This window comes from Vigna unguiculata, chromosome 9 (assembly GCF_037176805.1).
Source record: "Vigna unguiculata cultivar grain cowpea cultivar isolate G323 ecotype 2 chromosome 9, ASM3717680v1, whole genome shotgun sequence".
NCBI lineage: Eukaryota > Viridiplantae > Streptophyta > Magnoliopsida > Fabales > Fabaceae > Vigna > Vigna unguiculata.
Genome location: NC_140800.1, coordinates 14,580,109 through 14,586,432, shown reverse-complemented (window position 1 = coordinate 14,586,432; position 6,324 = coordinate 14,580,109). Strand labels below are relative to the sequence as shown.

The 6,324-nt window shown below is 33.7% G+C and overlaps 1 pseudogene; it reads left to right on the top strand.

The window, feature by feature from the left end:
• Positions 1-572: 572 nt before the first annotated feature.
• Positions 573-3,334, top strand: LOC146883594 (uncharacterized; annotated as a pseudogene).
• The last annotated feature ends 2,990 nt before the right edge of the window (positions 3,335-6,324 follow it).

Below are 6,324 nucleotides of genomic sequence, written 5' to 3'. Positions count from 1 at the left end.
CTTTCTTTACCTAACAAATTTCAAAACTTTAATTTCAGTAATAGGGATGTAATTTAATAACATTGCTGATAACCAAGGTGTTTCTTTCTACATAATTTTTTCCTTTTCTTTTCTTTTTGTCTGATTTAACAGTGCTACACAACACAATTTAACAGGGCAGTTTTGAGTTCAATTTAAAAAATATTGTTCGTTCCTAATTTTTACAGTTATGTTTCCTTTTCAATCATATATTCTTGAGCTTATATTAGAATATTGACAAAGTGAATGCTATTAATCGTAATTTGAATCTTGATAGGAATACAAAATGAAAGAAGGGTTGAAGGGGAGAAGTATCTTTGAGTCATCAAGTTGACTCTATCTTATAGCATTTGATTCTATTTTGGTAATTTTGTTCATCTTCAGACTTTAATAAAATCATTTTTCATTTATGTGTTTCCTCCATAATTGATGATATTTACATTAAATACTTTCAATAGGCAGTATTTTTGTTATATCAATTGGATTTATAGATAGTTTTGCATTTTTTTTATTTTATTTTAGGTATTTTTTTTTATTTCTAAGACAACATAGACATGGACAAAAATTGGATGGTAGCACCTAGATCATCTACTAGGTATTTGGATGGATTGGATTTTATTCTAATTTTTGCATATGAGAATAGTGTTCAAGGAGATCAAATTCTATGTCCTTGCAAGGAGTGTAAAAATTGTAGTTGGGGTAGTCGAAAGGAAGTGCATGAGCATTTAATGTGTGTCGAATTTGATAGAAACTATACAAAGTGGGTCTTTCATGGAGAATGTGGCTCTTCAAATGAGATGTATAGTGACGAATGAGAGAAATTCAGTATGCATAATGATTTGGATAGTTTGTTAGAGGAAACAGTCATGATTCCCCCAAATTTAAGAGAAAATGATTTTGATGACACTATATATGAAGACAATGGTGAGTTTAACACTGAAACAACTAGGTTTTCCAAGTTAATACGTGATGCTCACTAAGAAGTATATCTTGGATGTAAAAATTTCTCCAAGTTATCCATCATTGTTCATTTGCTACATATTAAGAATCTCCAAGGATGAAGTAATGTGTCATTTGATATGTTGCTAAAAATTTTAGAAGAATTACTTCTTGAAAACTCTTGTTTGCCATCATCATATCATGATTGCAAGTTTACCATTAAGGACTTAGGTTTTAGTTATGAAAAAATTGATGCTTGTCGTAATGATTGTGTCTTATTTCGAAAGGAGTATGAGAATGAAGTTAGATGTCCTAAATGTCATGCTTCTGGATATAAAGAAATGAAACATCAAAGATTTAGAAGAAAAGTTTCTTCTAAGGTAGCTTCACTTCCAATTCCAGCTAAAGTTTTGAGGTACTTTCGTTTAAAATAAAGGATCAAGAGGCTATTCATGTCATCAAAAACTGCTAAATCAATGAAATGACATGATGAAGGTCGCACCAAAGATGGAAAGCTAAGACATCTAGCTGATTCACTTGCTTGGAAAACCTTTGATTCTCTCCATCCTAACTTTGCATCAATTCCTCGAAATGTTAGGCTTGGGTTAGCAAGTGATGGATTTACTCCATTTAAGATGATGGCCAAAGGATATAGTATTACTTGATGTTGTCATTGCTAATTCCTGGTCCTTCTACCCTTAAAAGTAGTATTGATGTTTATTTGGAACCTCTTATTGACGAGTTGAAGGAGTTGTGGGAGAAAGGGTTTGAAACTTATAATGCTTCTAGTAAAGAATTTTTCCAAGCACATGTTGCATTACTTTGGACTATTAATGACTTTCTTGCTTATGCTATGTTATCAGGTTGGACTACAAGTGGAAAATTGGCATCTCTTGTATATAACTACCACATATGCTTAAGGTACTTAAACAATAGTAAAAAGATGTGCTATATGTGTCATCGAAGATGGTTAGACTCAAAATATAGGTGGCAAGAGGATAGTAAATGTTTTGATGGTACCCAAGAATCGAGAGGAGCACCTACTCCATTAAAAAGTTCTTTCTTTAAAATGTTATGTTCTAAAGTCATCATAGTTGATGATTTTGAATCATTGGATGTAGAAATTGCATCAATTCTGTGTGAATTAGAGCGGATTTGTCCTCCATCTTTTTTTGTCATAATGGTTCATCTATCGATACATCTAGCATACGAGGCTAGAATTGTCGGGCTTGTACATTACCGATGGATGTATCCAATTGAAAGGTAATTCTTTTTCTAAGGAAATATTTTTTGGTAAATTTATTTCCTCCACTTGTATTCCTAATCACAGTTTTATATTCTTGTAGATTTCTTCATAGGTTAAAATCTTATGTGCGTAATAGAAATTATCCAGAAGGTTCAATTGCAGAGGGATATTTAGTGGATGAGTGTTTGACAAGTTCAACAAGCTGCCAATTAATTTAGATGGTCCAATAGGTAATGGAGTGATGACTACTTTGCAACCTCTTGAGTGGGAGCAAGCTCATCATTATGTCTTGTTTAATTGTGAGCTTACGAAGTCATTTGTCAAGTAAGACAATATTCATATTTTTCTCTTTTGTGTGAGATTTTAAATTTTTTGAACTTATTCAATTTTTGTTTTTGTAGAGAACATGAGGAATTTATCTCTATTAATGCTTATGAAAATTCAACAAGAAATTGGAATATGGCAAAAGATCAATCTCTTACATTTCACAAGTGGTTTGAATACCATGTCAAAAATTTGGTTGTGAGTGAGGAGGTTAAATGGCTGGCTAAAGGGCCTAATATTGTTGCTAGAAGATTTTCCGCTTTTGTGATAAATGGTTACAAGTTCATTATTGAGGGTTGTGAGAGACAAACACAAAACTTTGGAGTAATGGTTACTTCATCTATTGTTAGGTTTAGAAATAAAGAAGATGAAAATCCTGAAGTAGAAAATTTTACCTACTATGGAGTTTTGAAAGATATAATGCAGCTAGATTATTATGGACACTATGAATTTGTGTTATTTAAATGTGATTGGTTTGAAAGTAAGCAAGATCATTTTGGGTTAACACTTGTAAATTTTTGGAAGTTGATTTACAAAAGTGTGCCTTTCGTATTTGCAACTCAAGTAAAGTAAGTATTTTATACAAAAGATCTAGCGGATAATTGGCAAGTTGTCACTAAAACTACCCCTAGAGATTTGTTTGATGTATATGGAGATTTAGAGAATAATGATTTGGAAAACAACTTGGGAGATGAATTAAAGAGTTCACTTTTGTATCAATCTTTGATTGATGAAGATGAATGTGAGGATGTTAGTTGGTTTAGGGATGATGTGCTTGGAACAACAATTGACACAAGTATTGTATAATCATTGAACATAATATTAATGTTTCTATATGCATAATTTTTGTTGTGTTGTTTTTAATGTACCAAGTTCTATGCATGTTCTTTTTTGTCTATTGGTTATTTTGGACATAAAATTTCAAAGTCAAGTAGATTTATGGCTAGTGGTGAGAAAGGAAATCCATCTTTGCTGGCCAAGAATGTTAAAGTGCCATTTCCAAGTGGTTCTACGATTGAAATCCTTGATGAGTTGGAAGAAATTGCATCAAGACCTAGTCAAACTCCAACAGTCCACCACACTGGTTAGTTATTTCTCTTTGTTCATTCAAGTATGTAGTAATTTATTATATATGTAATAAGATATTATTTCTTAATTTTATACTTAATTAACAGGTTCTACTAGTAAGAGAAAAATAAATCATTTTTCTTATGACTACAAGAGATCAATTGGTCAAAAAAAGTGTTGGTGTGACTATTTATATTAGTGACATTTTTATAATGTTGCCTTAACAAAAAAAAATATCACTAATTTTTTTAGTAACAATTTTAAAATGTCTCTTTATTTCAAAAAAAATGTTACCAATGATTTTTAGTAACATTTTTATAATATCACTCATTCATAAAAAAATTATAACTAAAAGGATTTAGTAACATTTTTTAAAATGTTACATTTTTATTAAATAATTGTTACTAAAGGTATCTAGTAACATTTTTATAAATGTCTTAATTGATACGTAAAAGTGTCACTAATATTTATTAATAACATAGGGTATACGTAACATGTGGTATAGTGTTACTAAATTATATTAGTAACATTTTTTCTAATGTAGTAAAATTTTTTAAATGTTACTAAACAACAAATATGTAGTAGTGTTTCCTCATCTCACCCTATTCTTTCCCATGCAACATCTCTCCTTAAACCCTCGTCTAGACTGTTCACAGTTTTAGGTTTTGTAGATTTTAAAAACCCTTACTCCATTTTATTTAGTTTTTATACATGCGTTTTTAGAATATATAATATTTGGCCGTTTTTATTCTCTATCTATAATGTGGCAGCAATATGTTTAAAAACCAAAACACTAACCTTTAAATTGAAAGAAAAGGGTACTGCGTGAGAAAAGAGAGAAAAAATATAACCATGTGACCCAACATAAAAGAAAAGAGAGGAAACTAATTGAAAATAAGTGGATCCCACAACTTAAATGAGAAATAAAAATCTTAACAAGTATATAACATATATTTGGCAAACAAAGATTCGAGCCTACGCCCCTGCCAATGCTAACTATACACATTATCCACTCGACTAAATGTTTAATCATGTTATTATGCACACTACTAATATATAAACACATATCTTCCGCATAATATAATTAAATAAAATAATTAAAATAAATAAAACCACAACTTAAATTGTAAGCCCCATTTTTCAACTCTATAAGTTATTTGGGTCTAGTCTTTTCGTGGGCCCAGGGCCAACCCATTAGGGGGACCCAATACCCCTTTCCAGCCCCTAACCCCTCTCACTCTGTCTCACTTTGTAGAAAACAATTTTCTTTCCCCCTTTCTTTTCTCCAGCAAGGAGCTCTGCTAGGGCACAAAGATCCTTCCAACATCGAGCTAGCTAAGAGTATTATACCTCCAAGTAAGTCGAACCTTGAAGTTCCTTGGTCCTTTCTCCCTCTTTTTACCGTTTGGATACGTTGGTCTAGTTAGGGTTTGACCTTTTCCACTCATTTTGTCCTGATATTCCTGTTTTCAGCTCACTGTTTGATTCTTGGAGCTGTGGTGCTCTTTGGTTTCGTACCTGTTGCGTTTTGAATGATATTTTTGATCGTGCGAAACTGACTTGCTTGCATTTTGGATGTTGCTTTGAGTTGTGTTTCTGCCCTACACGTGTGAACAGTGGCGAGAATTGATTTTCTCGCCCAAGCGAGCTCATCTCGCCTAGGAGAGAATAATAGAAGCTCGCCTTGGTTTTGCTCTAGCATCTCACTCAAGCGACCAACTCTTGTTTTGAGCGACGTATAATCTCGCTCAGGCGAGAGGGGCTCGCCCAAGCGAGCACTCGAGGAAATCAACTGCGTTCTCTGCTCGAGTCCTCGTTTAGGCGAGGGACGTTAGTTTTGGGCAAGTGGTAACCTTGCCCAAGCGAGAAGGTCTCGCCCAAGCGAGAGCTCGCAAAGTGCCACTGTAACACGCTCGCTCAGGCGAGAGAGCCTAGCTTAAGCGAGACACTCCTTGTCGCTTGGGCGAAGGCTTATAGCCTAAGCGAGAATAGTGCATGTTTTCATTTTATTTTCCTGATTAAGTTGTGGTTGGTTATTGATCTTGAAAAAAAGGCATGAAGTATGTGAAAAAGCATATGTTATTTGATTTTGATGAACTGAAATTTGGTATGTTTGGATTGATTATGGCATGGAATTGTTGGTTAGCGGTGTTTGGCATGAGAATTGGATGTTTGAGATAAAAGTGGTGGTTATGGTATGAGGAACATGAATTTGGTGTGAGATAGACATAATGTATATAATTAAGATAAGGATTTAAGTAAGGATCGCATCCCGAAACTCTAAAGGATTAGTTAGTCTCATGTAGAGCAAAATGATCCAAGTGGTGAGAGTAGCGGGAGGCCCTAGTCTTTGGCAAGATAATGGCCTTAGATGCTTGAAGGCTAACCTTGTGTATGGTAGGGTGAAACCCATTGGCAATGGCTCTGCAGAGCAGTAGAGGCCACCACAAGTGCAAACGTTCAGTGAATCTGATCTTATTATATGTATCCGAATAATTGAGTCATAATGTCCTTCTTGTTTGCTATAACATGATTTTGTGCCTACTTTGTTGCATGCTTGCAAATTGTTTTAAGTACCTGCTTGCTATAACATGTTAAAATTATTTTACACTAGCTTACCCTTTCATTTGTGTCTGTTCCTTGCTTTGCTTTCTCTTTTGCGATGATCACCTTATTGGTGGGAGCAGACAAGGGAAATACTGAAGGTAGATCTGATGGTGATAGCGGTG